This window comes from Lontra canadensis, unplaced genomic scaffold (genome assembly GCF_010015895.1).
Source record: "Lontra canadensis isolate GAN:19392208 unplaced genomic scaffold, GSC_riverotter_1.0 scaffold31, whole genome shotgun sequence".
Classification (NCBI taxonomy): domain Eukaryota; kingdom Metazoa; phylum Chordata; class Mammalia; order Carnivora; family Mustelidae; genus Lontra; species Lontra canadensis.
The window spans coordinates 18,853,985-18,870,593 of record NW_022631025.1 but is presented as its reverse complement, the minus strand read 5'-3'; positions in this window follow the sequence as shown (position 1 = coordinate 18,870,593).

The window sequence follows — 16,609 nt, the reverse complement described above, 5'->3', positions numbered from 1 at the left end:
TCCTCCAGGCCCCAACCTCAATCTCTCTGCAGGCTTGATAAGCACAATTCAAGAGAGAAGAACGATGCTCAGGCACCAGTCCTACTTTCCACAACAGCAGGGCTCACATGCACTCCGCTTCTCCCACCATGCCTTCCCACAGGCACCCACTCATGCTATCAAACAGCCTGCAAGGCAGATATTCCAAGAGAAAAATTGGATTCACTTTCTGAAGTGAGTGGCATGGGAATGGGGTAGGTGTAGGACAGTATAACTAGATACCATACTGCTTTGTATGAGAAAATCAGTCATGAAAGTCCAGTATTCTTCTCATAGGGGCTCAGTTCACAATCTACCATGACCTGGTCAACTTTGGTTAGTCCCTTTAGCCTTTCTGACTTCATCCATTGGGTGTTTCCTCCATAGAGAAGACAAGCCTCTCCCCACTAAAGGCAAACCCTTGCCATCCCCAAAATGTTTTATTGTATAATTAGGGAGTTGCAGGGATCATATAGAATGGATTTTGCTTCAGGATCACCTGCTGAGCGTGATCATTTTTTCTTTCCCTTTCTTTAATACTTTCAAAGAAATAAACATCCGGAGTAAATATTACTTGGGGGAAGTGGAAGCAGACACGTTTTGTTGAGAATGGATTAGTTGTCTTATAAAGTGATCAAAATTGTAAGGGTCTATAATCTCAAGGCGGCATGTTGGCTCCCACTGCTAATAATTTAATTCAGGACTTGTCTTAACTATTATGGAACCCGGAACAATTCTGGTAAGTCACATGACTTCCTTTAAGAGAAATCCTTGTAAAACAGTGTGAAGGAGCCATCATTCATAGTGTAATATCTAACGTAGTGCATTACGACTTTTAGAAAAGCCTGTAATTCTGGGAAATTTTCATTCACGGAGACACCCTACACATACACCTCCACTGCTTGGCTTAAGTGGAACAAGATTTAAATGCTTTTGTTACGGTTTTTTATTAAATGTATCCACAAGAGAGACCAGCAGGCACTTCATTCCTGTATGGACCATGAGTGTTTACATAGTGTGTCACATGTCATTGTATCGGAAATATGTGAAGACCCTGAGAGATGGGAAGAATGGGTATGAAAACCCCCATTTTATAGACTAGGAAACTGACATTCAGAGAAACCATTGGCCTCCTGAAGATTGTACAACTAGTAAGCAAAGGGGAATCAAACTTGACCTTTCAATTGCACTTCTTCCCACTCCACTAGAGCTGCCTTTTAATACCATGGTTTAATTATAAGGCATCGTGCTTAACAAAGTGTTTCCTCACGCCTCTTCCTTCCCTATAAAACCCTGTTAGGTGAGGAGAACAGGTATCGTGACCACCTTAAAAATGTGAAAACTGTAACTCAGAGAAAGGTGGCTGGCCTAACTCAGCTGTGTAGAACTTGGGTACATCCCTACTCTACTATCCAAATTGATACATATAGCCATATATACCATATATAATAATAGTTAACGTCCTACAATATATAAACTTGGAAAATATATAGAAAGGTGTTATCTCTGTAACCCATGTGTCGGTTAACTGGATGTTCTCATCTTCCAGCCCACTGGATTCCTTGCTCTTATGGCTTACGACAGGAATGATTCACCACCAACCCACGTACAGTAGGAAATCCATCCTCCAGGGATTCTGGAGGGTCTCTGTTTCTCTTTACCATCCCTGGCTATAATCTCTTATTTCTGGTGAGATTCTTGATCTCTACTTGATGCCTTCTGCTCCTCTGTCCCTTTTCCACACCAGGCTATCCTTTCAGACTTCCTCTGCTCTTCTGATGTACCCTTAACCCAAGCTGTCTGCGATGAACACTTTTACTGAAGGTTTACAGAGGGAATTAAAAACTCAGTAGGGCAAACAAATGAAAGTAGAGTATTAACCATCCCTGTCCCTTGGTTATCTCTACCCCCTTGATGTGCTCAATTGCCGATACCACCCAACCATCATTCAGTCTAGCAACCCTCCTTCACTCATCCCACCTCATTTCACAGGACAGGCGCGACAACAGCACGGGCATGACTATATTTCCCCAGTATAGCTGCCACTGTGTAGCATTTTCATCCCGGAGGGTTGAGTTCTGAGTCTAATTTTTGTAACATCTACGTAAGAAAGGGAGACATGCAGAGATAACTCAATCCTTCTCCATTCTCAGTTTGTAACCCAAACTGAGGCACTTTTTAGAATTCATCCAGCGAGAATTTAAAGAGAAATTAAGGCCTGTGAAAGGGAAGCCATGCTGGAAATAATCTTATAATCTCTAGGAATGACGTCTGTCAAGGATTTAAACAGCAGCATAGACTACTTTTCCTTTACAGGCTTACGAAATTTAGTACTTATGCTTTCTTGAAAGGAAACAGTTTGTTTTTTAATTCCCTGGAGGATGTTATATTCTTTGAAAATTTTAAGATATGTAATCATGTGGAAAATGATTTACTGTGATGGTAATTATCATGTATAAGTATAGTTTAATAAGACATTGAAAATGTAAAATAAAGAATTGTCAAATATTTATTACCAATTGTAGTTAGACACATTTTTACAACATTTAGATTGCTATGCAGCAATGTTCTCTAACGGCTTGCTCCAAAAACAGTAAACATGCGAATCACATTGTAAAAATTAGTCAGCTTCAGGAATCAAATCTAAGCTATGAAAATGCTGGATAGTAACAACTATACCGGCAAAAGGTACACAAACTGTATATTTTCTATCAGTTCTAGAGCAAAATGTTTATGATAGCCGAACACAAACAACCATACTGAGCATGGAGTTTTTGAAAAGTCACTTTCTGTTGAATGACGTATGTTAGTCACATACATTTTTGAATTATTTATGCAATGCTTAGGAAAATTTGTAATCGAAGTTGCATCAAAGTAAGTTTAATTAAATTTTTATTATCTGTAGAGCTGCTGCATGCACAACTAGAACTTGACTAATTATTAAAACCAAATAGATACAAAATCATAGCTTCAGGAGGAAGAATTGCCAAATAAAATACTAAAACTAGTCAACTCAACTGAAAATTTAAATAGCGACAAAAGAGGGATGCGTAATTTTGTTTTTGATATTTTGAGTATCAAGACTTCTGGTGCTAGAAAGTAACTGATTACTTGTGTGAACCTTGCCTCGTGGACTTCTGTTACATCTTAGGAAGGACCTGTGTTTATTCCACAGTTGGGAAACCAGTCATCAACCACCGGTTACCACACTGTCTGACAAGGCCCACCGAGCGTGCCAGACACTGGCAAATAAATGATCTAATACAAAACCTTAAACTCCATCTCATTTTCATTTTAAAGGTGAGTCCATGGGCTCTGGAACAAATGCCCTTACTTGCACGAATTCACCCAGCCTGTGTATTCACACAGCCTGAGATTCACACTCAGGACTATTTCTTTGGAAGGTTTTCTGGTTTTTCAGGTTTTTCGGCTTTTGTTTTTTGCTGCTTCCGAGCCACCTTTTTCTAGGTCAGAAAGGAATAAGACATTCAGATATGGAATTTTGATATAAAATATCTCTCATTTCCTTCATTTTGTTTTCAGGAAATCGGTTGTGGCTAATAATCCATTTTATACACATCTCTCTATGCTGTGTGATCTTCTTTAGAAGAATTCTGATATGAACCAATGAGTCAACAAATGTTTGCTAAATTTAGATTTCCTCCATTGAACAAGATTAAATCCAAATTCATTCAAATTGTTTCGATGTTCTGATGAATAATCAAATGACCATTCTTAAGCCCATCTTTTTTTTAATTTATTTTTTCATTCTCTGCAGAAGAATGATCACTAAAATTAGTTTTTATCATTTTTAAAAAAATCTTATTTATTTATTTGGCAGACAGAGATCACAAGTAGGCAGAGAGGCAGGCAGAGAGAGAGGGAAGCAGGCTCCCTGCTGAGCAGAGAGCCCGATGTGGGGCTTGATGCGGGGCTCGATCCCAGGACCCTGGGATCATGACCTGAGCAGAAGGCAGAGGCTTTAACCCACTGAGCCACCCAGGCATCCCTAAAATTAGTTTTTTAAAATATAGAATTAGGAACCATATTTAACTAACTATCCAAAGCCTGTTGTCAACATGCTACTCTGGTAATTTGGAAATATTTTAAGTCTCAGGCATGATAACATGCAAAAAAATCCAGTCATAAAGGAAGTTATTATGAATAGCAGATACTCTCACACACACATACACACGTCTGTATGAGTATCAACAGTTGATTTCGTACATAATTTCCTGCCTGCTAATGACTGTATCCAAATCTTTGTTTAATTATGGATGAAAACTGGTAACACTTAATAATATAGTTTAATTAGCTATATTTCTTATATTTAGACTAATAATCAGTGTCCTAATGTACTTGTTTTGATTAGATAAAAAATAAGCAAAGCAAGAACAAGGCATAGGACTGAGAAGATCCTTGACACATTTTAGTTTAACTGTTTCATAAAGATCCTTTTTTCTCAGCAAGGTTCATTTGAGTCTACTGAAAAAGAAAAGAAGAAGAATGAGAAGGGAAAAAGATGTCAGATTCATAACTTTTTTTTTCTGATACACCTAAATTTGTGAGAGAAATAAATGTCAGAAAAATCAAAATTTCATATCAAAGTCAAGGACAGGAATCGCTAAATTCAAGTATTTGTTTTCTGAAGTGCTGCTGAATCCCTTGTCCAGATTGTACCACTGGAAGGTTGAAAGCAAAACACGGGCGGGTCTATCAAACAATCCCTGACTCTGTTTATAACATCTGAAACTGTGCCTTTCCTATCAGTGTCCCATCAGAAAGGGGAGGGGGCAGGAAGAGATAAGCCCCCCGAGTGAAATAGTAGCCTTTAACAACAACCAGTCACTTCCTGCAATCAAACCCATGCTAGCATGTGGCTTGTTCAAATAAAAATTACTGGACTGGGGCCAAACAAGGAAAAAGTAATTGATAATGTGGGGTGGGTTTTTTTGTTGTTGTTGTTTTGTTGTTGTTTTTTTTCTTTTTTTCCAGAAACCATCCATCCATCAAATGTGTCAGTCCTTCATAATACTTTATTTCCCTTCTGAACAAAGATCTTTAAAATTCATTGTGTGCACTTAAAAACAAAGTGTCCTTGTGCTGGTTTATAAAGATTCTCTTTTAGTTTGGGTTTGTTTTGTTATTTGATTACATTCCCTCCCATCCTGCATTTTTTTTTCCAGATAGTTGCTGGAAATTTCTGCCATTCTTAAACAAAGCATCTTTGTGCTGTATCAGCTTGCATTTTCCTTGGATTGTATTTGGATGATGCCTTTTCCCTGACTTCAGCACTGGAGTGTTGTAGCCATAGCTTTAGTAAGTAGACTGTAACAAACAGATTCTTGGGCCCTTTTTGTGTGTTGCATCCCATTAACCTGCTGGTGGGAAATGTTACACAGACTTAGGCACAGGAGCTGTTACAAAGAGCATAAAAACCTGATGAGGAAATACTGAGTCATGCTTGCAGCTAGGGAAAGCCATTAACAATTAGTGACCATTAAAACAATATTTTTATCCTGCTTGAGAAATCCCTCCAATATATGGGAAGATCTTTTAACTAACAGGCTTCATTTATTTTTAGGATCTGTTTGCAAAATATGTAACCAGTATCCTAAAGAAATGTCTGTAATGTGAACTTCAGTGACATTCACTCCTGTTCTTGATACTTCCATATTAAAGTGAAGTGTAGAGGGATTAAGTGCCACACACACACACACACACACACACACACACACACACAATTTTGCCTCAATGATAAAGAGCCCACTTTGAAATGCACATTTTAAAAAATATGATAGTTCCCCTTAAATTATATTTTTAAATGACAGTTGTGTGGTCAAAACATTACAAATGAAAATAGGAGAAAAAATTAATGAGATTTTGGGGAAGAAAAATACAAAGGAAGAAGTCTGTGTGATTCTGTAAGTTTTTACTTCATTGAGCTACCTATTCATAAGTCAGTGCTATCATTGCATGATCTCTTTTGTACTTCTGGTACTGTCAACTGTTGATCTGCCAATTACTTTAGGTTTGGTTTTTTTTTAAGATTTTTTTTTTCATTTATTTGACAGAAATCACAAGTAGGCAGAGAGGCGGGCAGAGAGAGGGGGAAGCAGGCTTCCCGCTGAGCAAGGAAGGAGCCTGATGAGGGGCTCGATTCTAGTACCCCGAGATCATGATCTGAGCCAAGGGCAGAGGTTTAACCCACTGAACCACTCAGGTGCCCCTACTTTAGGTTTATATTTAGATTTTGTCCCCAGGGTCTTGGGACAGGCTAGCCAGGAGAAAGGCCCTCCGAGATCATTGTTCCTTGTGTAGCCAGCTAAATCCTGGTGGAAGAAACGACACCTATTACCTCACCAGGCTTCTCTGTAAAGTTCTTTTTTAAAGAACGACAGGAAGAAAAAGCTTCAGTAGCGGCACAAAAGCCCTACATTGCAAGGAATCCTGCCCCTGGAATTTCTCTTTCTGCCTTCACCAACATAATAGTGAAAAAAAAAAAGTCATATTTATACAATATGATAACAATTTTCTTTTTTTTAAGAGTTGCATATGATTTGTACCTTTTTTCTTTTTAAGATTTTTTTTTTTTTTTTTTTTTTTTTTGAGAGAGAGAGAGAGAACCAGCAGAGGGAGGGGCTGAGGGAGAATAATCCTGAAGCCAGGTCCCCTCAACGCACAGACACCGGTGCAGAGCTCGCAGGCCTTGATCCCTCGACCCTGAGATCACGACCTGAGCTGAAATCGAGTTGGCCACTTAACCAACAGAGCCACCTGGGTGCCCCCCAAATTTCCATCTGTAAACTCTATTCTGCCTGTGGGATACCAATCCTAGAATAGCAAAAAGAAGCAAATATTCACTCCTCATCCAAAGATTGCAATACAAAGAAATACAAAAGTATATAGGCCTTCAGGGTTAGTTTTGGTGGGAGAGATATTATCAATTTGGAAATGGTGAGGAGGTTAACTACTAAGTCAACATCCACTGTGGGGGACCCTAGAAACTAAGTTTTCTGTGGGAAATTGCCAAGAAAGTCAATGATACAAATTTCTGCCTTCAGAGGTACTCATAAAAAGGAGCTTTGGGAATGAGGGCAAATATTTTCATTCCTTGTTTTTCTGCTAGAATTTACTGCATGTCAGTTTTGCCCATTGCTCCATACTAAGCCTAGCGGGGCGATAAAAATAAAATAGCATAATTTTTTGGTAATATTTTGACGTGCTTTGATTTTCCCCCCCCTTGATTGTTTTGTTTTCCTTAACTGAACTCTTCCCCATTCCGCCACAAGCATTCGAAAAGCTCACTTTCTAGAAGTTTAGGATTGTTACAGAAATCATTCACAATGAAAAGAAAAAAAAGAGCTAACATTCAATTTCTGATGTCCAAAAGGGGATTTTGTCACAAGTCAATATAGGCTTGAAAGCCAGGCTTTGTTGAACCACAAAGGACTTTCCAAATTCATCGTACCATCATCTCAAGAGCTAGGCCTGGCTGAATTGGTCTCTTCCACGAGAGGGGAATGGAAGCTAGACAGTGAGCTTACTGACCTGAGGTAGCAGGAGAATGCAATGACGAGAAGCAAAAAGCCCCAACTTATTCCCTGGGCCTGAGGGATTGTGGAGAGAAGGAAGTGAGAGAGGAAGGTTAGTAGTGGTCGGGCCCATGATGCCATCTTGGTTCTTGGGCCAATGTTCTGTGGATAGGAACGTATGTTATAGACAAAAATCATTCACTGATCATTCATATATTTTCACCCTTTTATATCTCTGAAACCAGAATGCATCAGAATGTGTCACATCTTCCAAAGCACTGTTATTTTCTCTGTCAGTGGTAGATAGAATGTTGGTATATCTTAAACTCAAGAGCATTATATATCCAAAGAAATGTTCTAAGTTGAAGTAAAAGGTGAAAAGAGGCGCTTCTGCCCTCCTTTCCACTTGTGGCTCTGTGAGGACAGAGTTTTGTAACCTACCCTCAGCAGCCAAGAATGGCCATAGTAAAGTAAACCCACAGATACCCCAGAGGGCAGAGGGCAGACCTCTTGAACTTCTGTCTGCTTCTCCATGACATAGAATGAGACCCAAAGGAACCAAGGAGAGAAAGACTGACAAGTTCAGGAAGAGTTGGACAGGAACTCTCTAGAAGGAGGGCAGTCACTGTGTTACAGGCAGCAAATGAGGACTGCCAGGCTGACTGGGCTGGGCCAGGATTTTTGGGGAGTCCTTAGCACTGGCAAAGCAAATGTGGGACTAAGTCACCAGGCAAATGACCAGCTCCAGATCAAGAAAGAGAAAACTACCAGTTACTCTAGCTCCCTGCTCTGGGATGGTTCCACATTGCCTGGAAAATTCTTTGTCAGTGCCTCTGTAGCAGGTCACGAGGACCCAGGGTAGACTCTGCTGATCTGAGGATCTTGTCAGCCCCCGTCCCCCCACCTCCACAAAGCCACAGAAACCCCAGGACCTCTCCCCATGTACCCAGAGTTTATCTTGGGGAAAACAGGAAGAGGAAGCAGAAATCTGAAAGGTGGAACACTTCTTCCAAAAGAGACTGAGTGGTTAAGTGGAGAAAGAGTAAAAATTAATGAAGAGGTTGAAATTTTCTGGCTTGTTAAAATAAATTTGTTGTTTTTTTTTTTTTTCCTTTTTCCTCACTGACCAGTTAGGCATTTATAAAAGGAGAACAGTTAGTGGAAAAATGAAAGAAACTGTCCCATCCATCAACTTCTGACTTGTACTGTGACTGAACACGTGACTCTACAACCCCAGAGTAATGAGATCGCTGCCCTCAAGAAGTCTAAAACCTAAAGAATGATGATATGGGAACCTACATAAACATAACATGAGGAACCCAGTATCAAAGACCATCTATCTTTCAATTACACCTAAATTAGCATATTGTGATTCTATGACCTGTACTGTAGTATGAACGGAATTTTAGTTGAATCAAAGGATACTTCATTATTAACATTGTTTATACATCTTCATATTCTTTTTTTTAATATTTTATTTATTTATTTAACAGAGATCACAAGTAGGCAGAGGGCAGACAGAGAGAGAGGAAGGGAAGCAGGCTCCCTGCTGAGCAGAGAGCCTGATGCGGGGCTCAATCCCAGGACCCCAGGATCATGACCTGAGCCAAAGGCAGAGGCCTTAACCCACTGACCCAGGCGCCCCTATACATTTTCATATTCTTGATCCTGATTAAGAAAGAAGCAGATCCAATGGATGGATTATAAACCTTTAATAATAACAGTCAAATAGACATGGAAACAGAAGTATCAGCACTGGAGCAGATTACTGTCTGCTTGTTGCTGGGCATTTTCCAGAAACAATACAAACTAATGCAAGGAAAACCTAAGCAGATGTCAGAGACACACGGACACGTGGTTCTGAGACCCTGACAAGAGCACAGAACGACTTTAAGGGAGGAGGTGAACAGGACCGGGAGATGGTTCCTTCCTGGACCCGTCAGCTCAGTGACCCACTCCAGGCACCCAAAGTCCCCACCTGCGTCCCCACTCACAGCTGTGCTTCAGGGAGAGACAGGCAGGGGTGGCATGGGCTCCCACTCTGGATCTGGAGTTGGGTTTCCGGGCCTCTCCGTCCTCAGCGGGGTCTCCCTGGCTACTGGGAAACACTTCCTTGGGCACCGAACATCGCCTGCTTTGTTCTTCCCTCAGCCCAGGACCTAGGCATTCCATAGCTCTTCTGTCACCCCAAAAGGTGAGGCTGCGGGGTGAAGAGAGTAGCTACCCAGTGGATGGACCATTCTGTCACCATGAGACAGGCACCGGGAACATCCTTTTTAATGCAAATGAAGCCCTTCTTCAGAAAGCTGGGCCCATTGACTGAAGACCATTGTGCCGGTGAGAACAAACCAGAGGAAGCAGTTAAGCATGCTCTTTCCCCCCTTTTGTGTTTATAGCTGCCCAGAAAGGAACATCAATATTTAAATGTCTGAATTATCTCAAGCTTGTAAAAAACCAATTAGCTACTCCCTGGGCCCAGCGTCTGGGTCCTCCGCGGGGCGTAGGAGGGGCTGTTTAGTTCTTGCGGTCACAGGCAGGGAGCTCCAGGAGAGGTCAGAGTGGCAAGGGTCACTGCTGGGTTAGTGGGGTCCCCTGGGACCATCTGTCCTAAAGGGGCAGGTCAGGGTGGGGTCAGGAGTCTACAGCCACCCTTGTAAGGCTGTCGGGAAAGGTCCAGCAGGACTGCTGACAGCACGTGGAACTAACTGGACGGGAATGGCTGTATCCCCAGAAACACGTCACAGGTGGGTGCTTTCATTCTAGGTATTTAAGGGCCGTCTCTGCCTCCAGGTAGAAACCCTTAGGCTTCGAAGACCTCGGTCGGCTATACTGATTGTGGGTCCCCTGCAGAAGTGAGTCCTCCTCTGGCACCAGAGCTTCCACGTTTGTGTCTGAAAGTAAGGCCCCACCTTCAGACTTAGCACAGCCTCCGCATGGACAACTTGCTTGGCGAGGGGCAGATGGAATGGACCGTGGGGACCGAGGCTTGTGTGCATTAGACTTTCTTTCTTTCTTTTTTTTTTTTCTTTGCAGACATCACGGGTTGCCTACCCAACATCTATTCACCCATTTCTTCCTTAATCACAGAACGTTTATCCGTTCGTGGCAACGAAAGGTCCAGACTCACGTGGCATACATGATTTCCCAACCTCCATGACCACAGGGGATGGTGGTGAAAGAGGAGGAAGCAGGAGATTTCGGGACAATGGCTTCTGGGAAAGATGACTCCCCTCATCAAAGGGGACAGATGCGGGCGGCATGGCTCTTCCAGCTTTGAACTCAGACACACTGTCTGGAGCCACATGGGGATCAGCCCTGGGCCGATGACAGCACAGAGGTCAGAGGTCACTTGGATTCCATACTTGCATTTCCTCAATGATTATTTATTGGAGCACCTGCTACATTTCAGGCTCGATGCACAAGACACTGAGACGTGTCTGTGCTCCACATTCATTACTCTATCCAGTGTTCCAACACTCACGGCTTGTTTGCAATAGATTTACTGCAATGAATGCATAAGGCTGTAAGACAAAATGGGGGAGGGCATTCACAGAAGATACGCGGCAATGACAGTTTCACTGGGAGACTGGAAAATGTGATTTGGACAATGGACAGAAGACGAGGAGGGACGTCGGGCAGCAGGAGGCATAGCCATTGCCATCCCTGGGAATGGTCAAGTCAAAATCAATCCTGGGCCACCTTCTCAGCCTCCCCTGAAAAAGTGACCCCATCTGCCCAGGACTGCTGACTTCCACCTATAATCTGAGCCAGTTTCTCAGGAGCAAGCATCAGATTCCGCTGAGCTTTCTCACCTGCCTGAACATCGGCAAATTCAGAAATGAGTGGAAGCAGGATTCCATGCCCCAACTCTCGCCCTGTTGTTTGCAGATCATTAGTACTGGAATCAGCCTCCCGCAGATGCCCCACTCAACAGTGCCTGAGGGCAATCCCCAAAAGAGACCAGGACACTCTGGGAGGAAGGATCCACGTTAGGTAGCCAAAATTTTAAAAAAAAAGCACACAGCGGTAAAAATAATTGACTCCGAGTATTACTGTTTCCAAAGTGGAAAACAGGGAAAAGAGCTTTCATACACCATTTTAAAGTTTTCAAAGTTCATCCGATCTTCACAAGACTGAGATGCGGGCGGAGCAGGGATTCTGTTTGAGCTTCAGAAAGATGAGATTCCTTTAGAGCATATGGGGTATTCAGTTATTACCTGACTTTTATGTTAAAAGAAAGAGATGTGTAACCTTGAGTACGGGACAGTTTCAGCGGGGGAATGACTCGAGCATACATTGAGCACAAACAAGATCTTCTGTCGACAATGTTGATTTATATATACAAATGAAGTAGTTTTCTGAAAAGTGAAGGTTATTCTATTTGGAAGTTAAGGTGATTACTTTTCCTAGGAGGCTCTTCTCAAATTTTATCTCCAATGCTTATCAAATTCTCAAATTCTTATCTTATAGAGACAAAGCCACACGGCAGACCTAATCTTACACTTAATTGGTGTAGAACAAGGATGACAAAACATGACATATGTCTTGTTACTCTCCTATCACTTGACCTTGGCAGACAGAGCTAATTAATCATGGCATTCTTCCTCATAGACTCAGGGCATGGTCTCAGAAATCTTTCGATGTAGCACTGACAGCAGCCCCTACCAATAATCAGAGCTGGCAACCTCAGAGGAGCAGGGTTCAAAGTGGTGTTGGAGTAGTCAGAGATTTCCTTTGTTTGCCCAGAATATTGATGCTCTGGGAAGAGCACACTTCTTCCTCTAGAAAAGTCTTCCAAGCGTATGGTTCAAATCCCGGGCTTTTACGCAGATTTGAAGCTTTTGGCTAAACGGCAGATTGTGGTCTCTTGGAATTCAAAGCCCATCTCCACCAAGACTGATGTTGTAGAGGATGTGGTAGAAAAATGTCATGATAGCGGAGCATGGGGCCACCTCTTAGGGTTCTCCGTGTGGTGCCACAAGAGAAAGACATGCTCTGCCAATATTAAAGACAGAGCAGCAGGAGAACAAAATGGTTTTGCTAAGCGAATCCCTTTCTGTCCTCAGCAGTGGTCCTATAACTGAAGGTCTGGGATTCATGCACTGGCAATTTGCAAAAGTCTATTTCTCAGCCTAAGCTAACGTGGGAGACTGGTGAAAACCCAGGGGATTTGGGAAGTCTGATCTCCCAGGTCACTCCCGGGCATTAGCTAAAGTTAGGGGAGAAAATGGTTTTACCTCCCTTCTCTACCCATCCTTTCCAAGCACAAAGCAGAGGCAGGGATCTAATTCTTTAAACTTAGATCTAGGCAGATGAAGGCTAGGAGGAAAAAATGATGGTGATGTTTAGTTCAAATTTCAGGCTGGACCACAGTTCTGGCGCTGGTGACTGAGCAAATAGAATGTTGCCAGACAAATCTCAAATCTGGACACGGAAGCTGGTGATCGCTTAAGCACTGAGGAAATCCTTACACCCCTAGGCGTGTACCAATTGTAAGCGAGCTGGACACTTGAGGTGTTCAAACATCCCCAAACCTCTCTCCCTTCTCTTGGGGTTTCTGCTGATGAAAATGGAGGAGGGAAATCACCCAGCTGGCAGAACCTGTGCTACCAGATTGGCCAGTTAAAGAACTCGATATACTGCCAGGGAAATGATTCAACACATAGATGCCAATGAGGCCTACTAACGTCATCATGTATCTTATTATGCTTGACCAGCAGGGTATTTTTTTTGGGGGGGGGGGTGGATGGAGGATGCTAGAAACACTCTCCTGCCAAAAGCCACACACATGCAATGCCCAGGGGGCAATTCCCAAAGGAAATTGGAGCACCCTGGGCAAGGATCAATAGCATGCTTCAATGCCAGGTAGCATTTGCCCCTGAACGTGGCTTTTCTATCTCCTATTTCTGCATGGAAAGTTTTGATTAGCATTATCTTCATTTTCTGCCTCCATCAGATATTAATATCAGAAAAGTCACATTTATACTTACTAAATAGGAACAGACATCACCTTGTGATACTGGACATTCAGCTATTTGCCCTGAGGTGGGCTGAATACATCTGTGTTTATATGGGAGATTACTGCATTTGTAAACTACTGGCTTTGTTGATGATCTAGCTCCACAAAAAAAAAAAAAAAAAATCTGTTAACGTGCAACCACAAAATTCAGTGGCTTAAAACAACAATCATCTTACTTAGCTCATGGGTTTGTGGGTTGGTTGGGCAGTTTTTCAGTCTTGGCGAGGCTCAATTGATCTTGGCTGAGTGTACTCATGTGTCTGCGACTCAAGCTGGTAGGCTGGCTAGGGGATGTCCGGTCTAAAATGTCCTCACCTACAGTGATCTGGCTCTGCCTCCAAAGTCCATCATCTTCCATCAGACCAGCCTGGGCTGGCTCTAATGTTGGTGGCAAGAACAGAAGCACACAGGGCCTTTTCAAGCCTAGGGTGAGAACTAACCTACTGTCACTTCTGTCCCACTTTATTGGCCACAGCAAGCCACAGGCCAGCCTAGGCTGAAAGGATGGGGGGAATCCACCTGTTGATGAAAGTTGCTGCAAAGTTACATTGCAAAGAGTGTGGGTAGAGGGCAAAGTGGGGAATTGGAGCCATTTCTGCAATCAGTCAACCACAGAGGCTGTGCGGGGAATTATTTAAATACAAAGAAGAAGGTATATGAGAGAGCTAGGTGCCCAAGAGATGGACAGTGGTAGTGATTTATCTTTAAGATCTGCCCAGCTAGCACTCTTATTCTTTTCCAAGTAGCACTCACTTCCTGTCTTCTAAGAAATGCTTCTTTTAACTACAAGACTTAATTCAGAGAATGCTGACATCTTCCTATTGACTCTGCTTCCTTGGCCATGGTGATTAGGCAGAGGTGGGCACCTGATCCAACCTAGGTTAATCAGAATACTCCCTATCTCGCCTTTGTGCTTGGCTTGGTTGCAGACAAGGCTTAATTCAGGCTATTCAAAATGCTTCCAAGGGTGGGAGAGCTGAGCACCTGTGAATCTAGGAATCTGTGACATCATCCATGGCAACATGGACAAAGCAAGCCTATGGTAAAGCAACCGACATTCAGGGAGAAGCACAGAAGAAAGGAGGAGAATAAAGTGTTGGGGGCATTCCAGTTTCTGATACAGTTATCCCTGAATGCTATCATACTCATCCTATGAGTTGGTTTTGGAAGGCAAGTCTTCCTTTTTTAAAAAAATAAATCAAGTTGGAAGCTGGTCTATTAAAACCAAAGTAGTCTACTATAGGTATAATTTGGGAAATAGTTCTCCTGTCCCAAAACATCCTCTCACCCCCTCATGACTAAGACCTAGACAGACAGAGTTGCCATTTTCTTTGGTAGCAGTTCATTCTTTGGGTGATGAAAGTGTATGAACTGGAATGAGCCATGTACTCTGACACCTCCATAGGTGGCCTGGGAGGTTTACCTCAAAAACCTGTTTTCACATTTCAATACTCAGCTCAATGTCATCCATATTTTTGAAAAGATTTTATTGATTGATTGATTGATTGATTGGGGGAGCGGTGGGGAGAGTGTGAGCATGGGGGGAGGAGCAGAAAGAGAGAGGGAGAGAGAGAGAATCCCAAGCAGGCTCCATGCTCAGTGTGGTGCCTGATGTGGGGCTCAATCCCACAACCCCAAGAACATGACCTGAGCCAAAACCAGGAGTCAGATGCCTAACCGACTGAGCACCCAGGTCCCCCCAGTGTCACCCACATTTTAAAGCCACTTTTCTTCTTTTTCTGCCACTCCAAATTAGAAATGTTTTCCATTTGTGCTCCCGAAATATTTCAGATATATTTCTAGGATACCATTCATATATCATATTCTATGCTTATAGTTCTATATGCATCTCCCTGGTTAATTATGGTTACTTTCTTTAGGATAAATGTTATTTAAAAATTGTATTTACCTTTGCATTTTTATATTGCTTTTAATAAAAATGCAAGTCTTCTAAAGGTTAGTCTATTAAAACTTTAAGCCATTAATATCTTAGCTTGAATTCATTGATAAACATTATTTAAGGACATACTCATTCAACCGTCAGTTCTAAATCTTGGCTACACATTAGAATCACCTAGGGAGCTTTTTAAACATATTGATGCTTGAGCCTCACCCCAGACCAATTAAATCAGAATTTCTGGGATAGGGGCCCAGGCATCAATATTTTTAATAGATTTCCAAGTGGTTTTAATATGCAGCCAGGATTAAGAACTACTGCCCTATATGTGGTTTCTATCTGTTACAAAAAGCTAAAGCCAAAGGAAAGATTCCATCTAGTTGGAAAGAAGCCTTCCTGAAAGTGATGACTTTTGAATTAAATCTTAATAGCTGGGTAGAATTTCAGTAGGGAAACATAAAGGGAGAAAATGGAATGTGTGAAGATGGAGAGTACCAGCTATGTCCAGGTAATGGTACATGGTACATCCGGCTTATCAGCTGTATAGGGATATAATGAGAGACAGCGTTCATTGAATATTTACTCTTGTGCTAAACATTTTATACACCATTTTCAATTAATCCTCATCACTATCTTCTGAGGAAGAATTATTTTGTGGATGAGAAGACAGAGGCATTGACAATTTAAATCCTTGCTTAAGGCCTTACCAGTAGCTGGTGGTGGATCTGGGACTCAAGCCTAGGTCTGCATTGGTTTCCAAGCCAATGCTTGCAAACCCACTCCAGCTTTGGGATCTGTTGGTTGCACCTGCCGGCAGCCACCATTGCTCCCTGCCTCTGTTTTCTGTAGCTGAACATAGTAAAGCAACTCACCCACAGGTTCCAAATCATCAGATTTCTTGAGCGAATATTAACAGGGTTAGTGCATTTGGTAGTGATCAGTGTGTCCCCTGCCAGGTGAGGCTTAACATGGCTGCTCTCCAGAGTAAGCCCTGGTGGCCCAACCGAATGGCTAATTGTCTGCCTGCAGCCAGGCAGAACCAATGGTCTGGGGGAAACTAGCCTTGCCCTTGAGCTACAGCGTCACTGTGTCTCCTTTTGATGACTCAGATTTCCCAGAATGATGTCTCTGAAATATTTG